We start from the raw sequence: 13,660 nt of genomic DNA, 5'->3' as shown, positions 1-13,660 counted from the left end.
TTTTTTCCGTTCAGTTTAACCTTGGGAAATACGCCAACCCTTTCCTTCAACCGACTTTATTGTAGTTAAATTTTATGTCCTGAAAGTGAACCGTCATAGAAAAGTCATTTTTTCTTTAGCCAGATTGCATCCATAACTGCAAGAATTTTGATCGGAACTGTTGTCTTGCATGGAAACAGGGCAGAATTGATCAACGACTGTCTTATTTGGGAATAGTTTTTGTGCGTTTCATTTGCTGTTTTGCAGTTGCTTGCAGTTCTTTACATAGTCTTAATTGTATTTCTGTCAAGTATGAAAGTAGCAGTAAAGTGTCGAAAGGAACTAGTAAGATGTAGAGGACGTTAGCTAATTGATACGTTAACTGGCTGCCCACATGTCAGTTGTAAAATAATTATACTTCACATTAATTGATAGATGGTGCTATAAACAATTTCGTGGAAATTGGCGAATGCGAATTATAAATTTGCTTAATAAACTGCTGAACATTTTCAAATGGTCACTTACTTACTTAAATGACTTTCAAATTGTCAAGCATTGTCGAATTATAAACGCATTTGTAGTCCTACGTGAACACCTCGTTCGTTACACCAGGCATAGACCAACACACTTCTTTCCTCTTTTTCTAACCTGTTTGTCAAGTTTTTTCACATTTTCCTTTGTACTATTTTCCGCTTAACCGCTTTTTTCTCCTTCTGTCTCTTCCCTTTTTTGCTTCTTTTCTGGAGAGCCACTGGAGACATACTACCTTCAGATCCATCGGTAATCCATCTGTGAATATGCTTAGAAAATTTGCTAACATTTTCACAAGAATTTTTTTGCGTTGTGTAGTAGTAGTTCATGAGAGACGTATTTTTGAATTATCGATTTAGGACAACCGAGTTTGTCAGTCATAATTCAGGAACATCAAAAAATGTTATCAATCAAATGTTATCAGCATATTATAGTTCATCATCAAAATATAAAAAAGGAACAAACAAGAAAAAATATTTCAAAAAAATTTCCATGTGACAGATCGTAATTGTCCGACTTTTCTTAGGAGTTATTCACCATCGCCTTCTTGAAAATTGCACTAAAAATGGAAATCGAATTGGTTTTAATTTGGACTTGACACTAGATTTGAAATTAGTCTTAAAATCAAAGTTGAAATTAGATTTGGCAGTGGACATGAAATAAACTTGAAATTGAACTTAAAGTAGGACTTGCAACTGGATTTAAAATTGGACATGAAAGCGATGTTGAAATTGAGTATAAAATTAGAATTGATTTTGAACTTCAAATTGAGCTTTATCAATCAATCGTTACATTACATTAGCCCAACCAGTTTGATCCTATCAAATAAATATCAAATATCTGTATATCTATACCTATAAAAATGGATTTCTGTCTGTCTGTCTGTCTGTGGATTCTGGACAGTCTGACTGTCGGGATGTCGATTCTATAATCGAAAACTACTTAACCAATCGGCGTAAAAATTTGCATGTAGAGGTTTCTGGGGCCAGAGAAGGTTCTTATGATAGCTAGAGAACCCTCCCCCCACGAAGAGGGGGGGCTCCCATACAGATGACACAAATTTCTGCATAACTCGAGAACTAATCAAGCAAATGGAACAAAATTTGGCATTTGGGTGTTTTTGGAGACAAGAATTTTTTCTATGGTGAATTGAGACCCATCCCCTCTTTAGAAGGGGAATTGTGACTCCTCTCCCCTTTAAGAGGATGGGGGGGTGCCATACAAATGAAATACAAATTTCCTCATAACTCGAGAACTAATCAAACAAATGGAACCAAATTTGGCATGTGAAGGTCTTTGGAGGCACGATTTTTCTCTATGGTGCATTAGGACCCCTCCTCACTTTAGGAGCGGGGGGGCTCCTATACAAATCAAATACAAATTTTCTCATAACTCGAGAACTAATCAATCAAATGGAACCATATTTGGCATGTGGGTGGTTTTGGAGGCAAAAATTTTTTCTATGATGAATTGGGACCCCTTACCTTTTTAAGAGTATAAATTTGAAATTTGAAATACAAATTTCTTCATAACTCGAGAACTAATCAAACAAATGGAACCAAATTTGAAATATGAAGGTTTTTGGAGGCAAGAATTTCTAAGGTGAATTAGGAGTGGGGCTCCTATCCAAATGAAATACAAATTTCCTTATAATTCGAGAAGTAATCAATCAATTGGAACCAAATTTGGCATGTGGGTGTTTTTGTAGACATCGATTTTTTCTATGATGAATTAGGACCCCTTACCTTTTTAGGAGGGGGGGGGGCTCCCATACAAATTAAATACAAATTTCGTAATAACTCTAGAGCTAATCAAGCAAATGGAACCGTAGGTGTTTTTGTAGGCAAATTTTGTAGGCCCCCAGAGATCACCTCCATCTAGGTTTATTTATTTTCCTAGATCTACTGACCTCTATTACTTCCCTTCAGTTGGGTCACCCCTGCGAAATGGTACTTTCTACGAAAAGACTTTCCGTAAAATGGTACATCCCGTGTAAAGTTTTTCGCGAAATGGTATTCTGCGAAGCTCTATATTCCGCGTTATGGTCAACCGAGAATTGGAGTTCCGCAAAATGGTATTCGGTGAAATGGTTTGTAATGATGGCGAATATTTAAATGCTATCCGCTTTATGTTATCAGGCTTAGCAATGAGGGGAGTTATTTTCTACTTTACTGTGAGGAAAATTTGTATACTAAAATACCCATGAACTCCCCAGAAACTTGCAAAACTCGAGATTGTGACAAAGGTCATCCAAGATTCACGATTTATGTACAACACAGTTTATGTTGTGGCAATACGAAATTTGTCGGGTCAGCTAGTATGTAATAAATATTACAGATGCAGAGATGCTTGACAGCAAAGTGGATCATTCAAAAAACAAAAATTCAACAAATATGATCCATCTGCGCTACTTTCGCTCAGGATCATTGTGCTGGGCCGGATCCTTAAACCATACAAATTCCCTACGATTCAATGCACTTTTCGGCTCGCCCATGCAACATTAGCCTGCAAAGTGAGTATTAGTGTGCACTACGATAGACAACGGCATGAAGTGCGTAATTAATTCATACCATAATCGTAACATACACCCGCGCACGAGAGACGACTGCCGCGTGTTTGGCCGATGCGATTCAGTGCCTTTCCCTCGATTTATTAAGCGCATATTATTAGTTATCCCTTTCAATGACCTTGACGTTTGCGCTGGTGATTTTTTTTTGCTTCTATGCTGAATAAGGTGGTACTATTGCCGATTGAAAAACATAATTGGTTGCAATTGAGATGCTCGACAGTTCCTCAATCAACGCTGCCGTACGGTTGTACGGTCCTGGAAGTGAAATTTTACTCCTGGGCTTGCTCCGAGCGCTGCGCCTCGGCACGTGATCGGGGTTGGAAAACGATTGTCCGCCGGTAAGTGGTGTTTTCGCTTTTAATGACGAGGAAAATAGACTTTTCTTTCCTAGGGTCTCTGTTCCGACTCCGGTCGGCGCTGATTCATTGGTGTCCGAATTTGTGAGTAAAGAGTGAAGCAAATTACCTGTAAAAGGTATTATTATATCCGATTTTCTTTAGGATTGACCAGTTTTATGCGAGGCATATGCTGTACAAGATTACTACCGATTTATCACGCAATTCGTAACGTACTGTTGAGCGACTCAACAAGGAGTAACTTATTAAATGTGTTTTTCATGGTGCGTGGAAAACAGGCAATAAAAGTACAGCGCGATTTTTGCGATTATCGCTAATCATTGACAGATACGGGGGGCGAAAGTACGTACTAACAGGTAGATTAAGTTATGAACCGAGACGTATAGAAAGACACGGACGTGAACACATTTCGTAATTGCTTGTTACCGATAGTACAATCTGAATATATAGCAATTTGACGGAGTTTTCTGATCAGGAAGTATCGTAGAGTGATAGCACGTGATACCGTTCCACACAATTTAATACTGGGATCATTAAGGTCACATTTTCCAACAAGGAAAAGCTTTTAACAAAAAGTTTAAAATTCAAGGATTCAACGATTAATGAGTTTGTCAGTGTGTCAAGAGTAGATGGGCTCAAATATTTAATAAAAACTAAAATTTTTGATGAAATGGTAATCTTTTTTCTATTTATGTTTTAAAGCTATAAACAAACCATGATCCAAACTAGTCAATACTTAGAAGGTTTATAAAGTTTCATTGTAAAAATCATTCGAAATGTATGGAATTACAGTTTCGTACATAACAAGTTTATCAAAAGTCGTTTACTTTTAAGTTTTCTAACCAACTAATCTTTGTATAAGAATCGATGAATTATGTTTGTACAAAAATATTAAGACATTTGTTTGTCCAATAGAATCTCAATTTTTTATCAAGCAGTCATCATATCATTCTTTATGATTTCATTTTCGAACGTAATAGTAAATAAAAACTTTCCTGTATCACTTCTCGCGAGGAGTAATTAATTTTGCTGACTCATAGTCCAAAACTCATTATATTAGCTACCGCAAACAAGCTATTAATAATGCATTGGAAAAGCGTGATTTAAAATTTTGCTAGGTATAGGTACTCCATGCACATATTTATGAACGCACCGAAAACTGTTGCTTTCTTTAGGCGAGACGGATGCTTTTGCCTGGCAACTGAAAGCTACCAGCGATGTGTGTTTAGCTTGACCATGAAGAAGAGGATAGTTAATCGTTGGTCTCGAATAACCACAAAATTATTCGGCTACATATCGAAAGAAAAACTTTTTGCAATGTTAGTAACTACTGCGCAATGCAGTTCGCGGTAGCGTTTGTTGTTTTTTTTTGCGTTTGGCAAGGTTGCCCGCCCCGTGTACCGAGAAGTGATTACCTCTTTCGTTGGGTGAAAGTGGTGCTCAAGGAGTGAATATATTCCTTAAGCGGGACGTAAACGCCCGGCATTTTAGGCTCTGCTACGAGAAGCTGAAAAAGTCAGACGAAATATTCCGCAATAGTCGGAGGTCGAAAGTGGAATAATACTCCAAGGTTTCATTGTTGTATAGATTCTGTAGTTAATACTTCGGACTTTCTACAATAAAGGTTTAGATAGATACCCGTGTGGCATAAGATCTTAAACTTGAATGCTTCTATTTACCCTAGTAATTAAGATTTTTTAAATGCATTGTATTTAAAATTTCGAGCGTGCTAATATTGCTTGCCATATCGTTCGTTATACCCAGGTTTTAAATCTAAACTTTGACAAAACTAAAAGTTTACAATCACTTGATACAATTTAAGCATTTCGGCATCGGCTTTTTAAAAGGGCCTACAGCAAAATGTAAATAAACCGAGTAAGGGTTACTTTCTGCTGGGTTAGCATAGGGAAAGAAACTCGGTTTGTTTACATTATGCAGTTACGCCCTTTTGAAAACTTGGTGCCGATTTGGTTGAAATTCGTAGTAAGCTTCGATCCAAATATTGCGAATGTGTCAAGGAAACGTCAAAATTAGCATAGAGTACAGACATATTGTGTTTCGAATATCATGTAACAGATGATGCTGAAATCAAGGTATCATCAAGATATGTACCTACAATCCAATTTTAAGCTTCGTTGGTGCCGTTTGTAATCATTATAAAATTAATGTTGCATTCAGGTGAGCGTATCGATCGCATAAAATTCAATTAGTGGCAACAAATTGCAAAGTTGTATAGAAGAGTTGTACCTGTATATGAAAATTAAGCGATTAAGCTCGAACAAAACTGTTCCAAAAATAATCATTGGTTGTCTGTTGAGACAATATAGAAAAGTTTTCCAGCAAAAAATCGACATGATAATAATTAACATGGAAGCCTGTACTAAAGTTTAGGAGAACTAAATTTTCGGAATATCTTTACTGAATGTTTTAAAATTTGTGATGGTGATAAAACAGTTTCTATACCTAACTCAGTTTTATTTTTCAAGTTTAATTTCTCCTAAAAATTGTTCTTCGGAATACTTTTAGAGCTTGCAAAGACTCAAACTGACGCTTGTAAAGTCGAGCAGGTAAAAGGCTGTAAGCATTTTTGGTAAACAATTTGTTCGAGCTGTGACAAAAAACTGAACCTGAGCCAAAGTTTCGTGCAGAAAGCCAAAACTCGAGCTCGCTTACGTACGTTCAAGGTTTAACGGGTGACAACTAAAATTTTTGAATTTTTCTCAACCTGTCAAAAAAAAAAAGACAAAGATACATGAAGAAGATCTGATTTACCGAAAATAAAGATACGTTATCCATTGTAGAAAAAAAATTAGTGTGCATTTTAAAACGGTCCGTAATCGGCTGTTCGGCGAAGCTTCCGATTGATGTCCCATCAGGAGCGTTGTACGGCCGTCATGTCAACTTTGCGAATGCATCTCTTGATTCTACCAATCAACTGTTTGCAATTCGTGGCTCTCCAGTTATTTTTGTACACCAAGGAACTCAAAATCCCGAAGAAATCTTCGATTGGGCGCACTGAAACAGATTTGTTGGGTTGTGGTTTTTGGGTACAAACGGGATCGAAAGGGTATTCAGAAACGATTGTGTTTTATTGTTTTAATGCGATGATGCTCTATCCGGCCAAAACACGTCTTGTCCATCTGCATGATGTTTTTGTAGAAACGGGATCCAAATTTTCATCAAACATTCGACTAGTGCATCTTAATTGACAGCCAAAACAGAAGACTTGTTGTTGAAGAAACGAGAAAGATAACGGTGTCCTTCTGCGTCCATAATTTTGGCTGGTCTTCCACTACCTTGTTTGCGAATAGTTTTTGGGCATCTTAGAGTATGGTAAACTTTCGAAGCCGCAATATTTGTATGCTAGAAGGGCATTGGGTTAAAAGGCCACTGCGACAGTCTTGATGATCGTCCTTTGTGGCAGGCCCCGATTGCAGTTTACACAGGATAGTTGTAATCCTGTGCCCCAATTCGGTACTACATGGTTTATAAAGCCAATGACCGTTTTGGAATTTAAGCTCCATACCTGATATGGAGAAAGAAGGAAACTTCCTAAGAAGTTGTGCCTTGATAATGCAAGAGCTCCGCAATAGCAGACCAGATGCGCTGAATTCTCAGGTTCAGAGTTACAAAAGCGGCAGGTGTTGGATGATACCTTGCCGATATTCTTTAAATGATTAAGAGCGGGGCTGTGTCCTGTTAGGAGTCCAGTGATTGTGCGTAGTTCACTACGAGTTAAATAGAGTAGTTTTTTAGCTACTGCAAGGTTTGGGTAGATAAACTGTTTGGCTTGTCTACAACCGTGTGTTTGACAACAGTTCGCCTTTCACGGCGGATGTGGAGGTGCCCAGAAACGGTTCAGGATCAATAAATTGCTGAGCTGATCCTTGTCTTGCTAGGTTGTCAGCAAATTCATTGCCCTCGATTCCGCAGTGACCGGGCACCCAAAGTAATAAAACTTTGTTTTGGCGGGAGAGCTCCCTCAATGCTGTGCTGCACTTCCAAACTAATTTGGAGACGCATTTGGCGGACTTAAGTGCCAGTAGTGCTGCTTGGCTGTCCGTGAAGATACCGATTTTCGCATGCCTGTACTTTCGTTTCAAGCGTATTGTTGCACAGATGTATATTGCATATACTTCTGCTTGAAAAACGGTGGGCCACTTTTCTAATGAGATAGTTTCTCTGATACCGGGTCCGTAGACTCCGAAGCCTGTGCAGGCCCTCATTTTTGAACCATTTGTAAAAAAGCAGATAGTTCCAGATGGAAGATCGAGCCCTCCATTATTCCACATTGAGCTATCTGTTTCAATCATCTCATATGGAACGTCATATTGGGCCTGGCTTCCATGCAGTCAGAGACTGAAGTTACTGAGGATGTCAGATTGAGCTCCCGAAGTATGCGAAGATGGCCGATTTGGTCACCTTCGAGTATAGTTTTACTCCTTTGCAACCGTAGTGCGCCGAGCTCTGCTTCCTTCTTCACATGAAGATGCAGAGGCAGTAAGCATAGCATTGCCTCCATGGCTACAGTAGGTGTTGTACGCATGGCACTGGTAACTGTAAGACAGGCCAGGCGCTGAACTTTGCTTAGTTTGGCTTGGGCTGTCACCTCATTCACCTTTGGCCACCATACGACTGCAGCATAGGTTATCCTAGGCCGGCAATAGTAGTATATGACCAAAAGGCTAGTTAAGGTTTCAATTCCCAGGTTTTGCCAAACAGTCAGCTACATGCCCAGATAGCCGAAGTTGCTTTCTTAACAGCATAATCTAGGTGGGCAGCCCAGTTCAGTTTTTTATCGAGAATTATTCCGAGGTGTTTGACTTCATTACTGAAGCCCAGTCTGACACCATTCAGTATAGGGGGAGTAATGGTATGTTTCCTTCGCCTAGTGAATGGTATAACGACTGTTTTGCTGGGGTTAACATTAAGTCCCTCTTGTGAGCACCATAACATGGTGGTGTTTAGAGCTCCTTACAAGCGACTTGACAATACTGCGTCAAACTTTCCTCTGACGATAAGCACAACGTCGTCGGCGTAAGCAATGGTCTTATAACCAAGCTGTGATAGCTTGTGATTTGTGAAGGAGTGCGTCGGCCACCAGTGACCAGAGCAGGGGGAGAAAACTCCTCCCTGTGTACATCCTTTGATCACCAAAATCGTGATCGACGTATCTCCCAATGATGCTGTAATTTCTTTGCTCGAGAGCATTGCTTGAATCCAGCTCATTGTAGTGTGGTCGATTCTCTTTTGACAGACAGCCGTATTAATTGACGCGAAGGACGTGTTATCGAAAGCGCCTTCAATATCAAGAAAAGTACATAGTGCTGTCTCTTGATATTTGAGCGATTTCTCAACTCAACAAAGCCGTAACATATTCGCTTTTTTAATGTTGTACCATATAATTTTTTGCCGAGATTTCTGTGTCAGTTCGTAGAAGTGTACAACGCGCTCCCGAAATGCTTCTTGTTTCGTCGTCATTTTAAGCAAAACAAGGCAAGCATAAACAAAACAAAAAATATTGACAAAAGAGAGGAGAGAGATAGCTAACACATACATACTCTCTTTCTCTCATAGGGGCCTCAAAAAATTCCAAAATTTTAGTTGTCGCCCGTTAGAAGGTCTCAAACCATGACGAAAAACGGAATACGGTCGTGAAAAGCCGTACCCGAAAGTTATAAGGGGCCGTGCACTAATTACGTAAGGCATTATGGGGGGAGGGGGGGTTCCGCGAAATCTTACAAAATCTTATTTGGGGGGGAGGGGGGCTTAATCATTTCTTACGTAAGATTTTCACACATGAAAAAATTATAACAAAGTCACATTTTTAATAGCAACTTATGTTATTTGTTACAAAATTTTTTAAATTGATGAGGTAAGTTGTGAAGTGTCGAAATCTTTCATGCTGCAAGGAAATGCATAGCAACCTGCTGAGTATTTTAACCTTGTCCACTCAAGGAAACAGCAGTTGGCCTACTTGTTCCAGAGTCTCTGATGTCATCGGTTTATGATATCATTTATAATTTATAATTTATTCGTATAATTCATAGGACAATTTGGGTCTAAATGAATACTTAAAAGTTACTTAATTGTTAGTATTTACATTGTCAAGTGCACGAATTCGTTGGCGGTAAATGCGTGATGGTTCGTCAAAAATAAAAAGGTCAGCAAAACAGTTGAATTGTCTGATCATGGAAGCGATGGGAGAGTTGGCAGCACATTGCGATGAATAGGAGTCTTCCTGTAGAATCATTCTGGGTCGTAAGACTCTTGAAGGTGCGTAGAGTCCGATTTGCGATAGGATGTCCGGTGCATCATATTCGCCAGTTAAAAGCTTGCAGCCAAACAACGATTGCGAAACCTCTCTACGTCGACTTAGCGTGCTTAAACCCAACAGACGACAGCGGTCTTCGTACGGTGTTAAGTTTTGCTGATCCCTCCACGGAAGGTGACGAAGGGCATGTCGAACAAATTTTCGCTGTACGTTTTCCAGTCTGGCGGACTAGATAAACTTGTGCGGGTTCCAAACGATGCTCGCAAATTCCAGCGTTGACCGTACAATAGAGCAATAGAGAGCTTTGAAGCAGATCGGGTCATTGAATTCACCAGCAATCTTAAATATGAACCCAAGACTACGATTGGACTTGTCAACGATGGCAGAAATGTGGGACTTCATGGTGAGTTTCTCGTCAAGTAATACTCCAAGGTCCTTCACCTGTTCTACCCTATTCAGTTTTGATCCGGAAATTTCGTAATCGAACTCTATTGCGCTTCTAATGCGATGGAAACTGATGACGCAACATTTCTCCACACTCAGTAACAATTGATTCCTTACGCACCAGTCACTTAACAAGTCCAGAAGCTTCTGCAACATTCTGCAGTCCTCGATTCTTCTGACTTCAAGATAGATTTTCAGATCATCAGCGAAGAAAAGCCTTCCATCTTCATTGAGTAGTAACGCTGCATCATTTATGTAGATACAGAATAGCAATGGTCCCAAATTGCTACCCTGTGGCACACCAGAAGCATTTGTAAACGCGGCAGGCCGGCAGTTGCCAAGTTGTACGAAGAGTTGCCTATCCGTAAGGTAAGTTTCCAACCATCTGCACAATCTTGTGGTACACCCAAGTTTCTCCAACTTGCTTAAAAGAATCGTATGATTAACGGTATCAAAAGCGGCCTTCAAATCAGTATAAACTGTATCCACTTGCGCTTTGGCGCTCATACTATTTATGCAGAACGATGTGAAATTCACCAAATTCGTTTCTACAGATTGCCCGGGATCATTCCAACATATTTCGTTGCAATTTCCTATCTCAATCCCGCAAGGCAGCCGCAATCCCTTATGATATCACGAGAAATATTTTTGTTTAAAAGTAGCTTACACAATTAATGTATAGCTGTACCAATGGAACAAGTGCTTGATAAGCTACTATACAACAAAAATGTTTCTTGGGATATATTGTTCTTCTGTTCCCAAATATCTTGCCTGTCGTATGTGGCCAGAGTGGGGTCAGTATTTTGCTTCAAAGGAGACCATGTCGCGTGTCATCTAGAAGAGGCAAAGAAGTTCTTTGTATACTACTTGACAAAGACACGTTTTCAGACGATTTAGATTGGATCAATGCGAATTAAGTGAACGCTAGTGAGTTTCTGAGCATACACCAACATTTATTGACAACCTCAATGCTGAAATACGTTCTGTTCGTGAGGGGAGTAAGGGATTTACAATAGATAATTGATATTATTTGTTTTTTTTATGAATTTATTTGAACTTTGGTTTTTATGAACTTGTTTGAACTTTGTTGACTGTTTCAATATTCTTTCAATGTCTGTCTTTTTATATAAAACTTGAATTTTGATGTTTCAAAAAATCTTACTAAGAATTTGTACGGGGGGGGGGGAGGGGGATTGGCCAAAATCTTACAAAATCTTATATAGGGGGGAGGGGGGGTTCAAAAATGAGGAAAAAGGCCTTACGTAATTATTGCACGGTCCCTAAGATTAAAAGTTGACGAAACCACTGCGTTTGGACGACGAGACCTACGTGAAAGCGGACTTCAGAAAAATTACGGGGAACCAGTATTTCACTGCCATTTGTTGGTTGTTGTTCCAGAGAACCTTCGAAAGCAAAAAAAGTTTAAGTTTCCAAGAAATTCTTGATTTGCAAACAATTTCTTCATGCGGAAAGCGGAATATACCTTTCGTAACGCGCAATTTTTACTAAAACAAATGTCGCTTTCAACCTGCACGAGCCATCTCGACTCTCTATCGATCTAATTGGGGGTTTGTAGTCTAATTGTCAGGTTCGCACGGTGGTGTATGGCTCTTAATCGCAGCGTTTTGCGAAGGGTAAAGTACCCGGATTAACCAAAAAGATTCTCACGGAGTCTCTGGAATTCCTAGGATTGAAATCGTGTGAAGAAATTCTGTAGAGGATTCGCACTGAATTCCTTGCTTATAGAACCAGGATTCTTATATCAGAATCCAAGAGTTGAATCTCCGGGTTACCTCGGGTATAACTCGGTAAGGGAATCGCCTGCACTATGAAATAAGAATCCTCTGGATTCTAAACGCAGGAATTCTGGTGTGTTAGTAAGGGTAGGTTCGATGTTTTGCTATAATATGCCGTTGGATTTCCTTATTTATATCGTTGTCACGGATAGAAATGTAATCTCCATTACGAGCAAAATGACTCATGATTTTTGGTTTCTTGCTCATGTTTTATGAAAATACACTATGAATAATAATCATGATATCACGAACTTCTTGCAGTACAACACAACGCGAGATCATGAACTATTATTCATGATTTTGTGCTGCCTTATATGGCATTTCAGACAGGATTTGACAGTAATTCAAACTTTATGATTTCATGATTTTATTCATGGTGGCGGAATCGGATTTCTTGCCGTGCGCGTACATGAACTCAACTAGGACTACTTCTGATTCGTCACCATCAACGATTACCGTCCGCAAAAAGGCACGTTTATCTTATTTGAGCTTCTGTCATTCATGTATTTAGTTTTTGACACGTTTATTTCAAGCTAAATCCTCCTAGCCTCGGCTTTCAGTCTAGCACGAATGGCCTTCGTTGTGACAAATTTTCTGGCTTTTATATCAAAGTCACCTGCGTAGCCAAGAAGCTTGCTACCTTTACCGAACATTAAAACTCTTGGTTCGGTATCTGCTCGTAGGATCACCTTAAGAGCGATGTTAAAAATCATGCACGATAAATTGTCAGTAGAACCCTTGTCGCATCTTGAAGAGACTCGATTATGTGGACTCTAGCAGCCTCTTTCAGCTGAGATTCGAACACACCTCAATGCCAACTGGGCGGCCAAAGTTGTCAGATGAAGTACACTCCATTTCAACCCAAATAACTTTTAACTGAAAATAATTCCTCAGTTCCTGTTAAACTTCTTCTTAACTAAACGGTCGATTTTGGCTTTGTGGGGTTAAGGCCAAAGTATGGGCAGTCCGATACGGAGGCAAAATTAATTACTGTTACTAATCTGGTGACAATGCAAAAAGTTAGGACCTGCGAGTAAAAGTGGAAGACGACGGCCTTTGACAAAGACTTGTTTGTTGACGCATCCCAGGCGGACAGCAAGAGATTGATTTTGAACTGCGTGCGAGTTGACGAACACTTTGATGAGGGCATGTTACGCTAGCATACCGAGAAAACTGGAGCCTTGAAACGCATTGCGCTCAGGTCTCAGAGCGCGAAGACGCGTCTAAACAACCCGAACGACAGCGGACTGTGAAGAGCGTAGCATAGTGTTGTGATTGGCAAGGGCTACATTGAAACAGAAGATAAAGCAGAGCAAACGTAACTGCTACAAGGAGTTGTGCCGAGAAGCTGACGGCAACCCCTGGGATTCCAGGGACCCAGAAGTTATTGCTATTGCCGAAGTCAGGAAAGCCTGCAGGGGACTCGATGTCATACATGCCGATATGTCTGCTAGATACATGCGGAAAACTCCTGGAGGGGATTATCCTGAACAGACTGACGAGGTACACGGAAGGCGAACACGGTCTAGCGAGCAGAAAATTGTTACCGGATTACGGTAAGAGAAGCCTATAGTGCATGCTATCCGAACAGACGCGTAGAAGAGATCGTTTTTGCGCCGTTGTGTAACAATTGACGTAAAAAACGCCTTCAGTAGTGCTAGCTGGAAGGCTATTGCTGCGTTGCTGCAGAAAATGCAGGTCCCAGGATATC

Source organism: Sabethes cyaneus, chromosome 3 (genome assembly GCF_943734655.1).
Source record: "Sabethes cyaneus chromosome 3, idSabCyanKW18_F2, whole genome shotgun sequence".
NCBI classification, from domain to species: domain Eukaryota; kingdom Metazoa; phylum Arthropoda; class Insecta; order Diptera; family Culicidae; genus Sabethes; species Sabethes cyaneus.
This window is presented reverse-complemented; position numbering follows the sequence as displayed.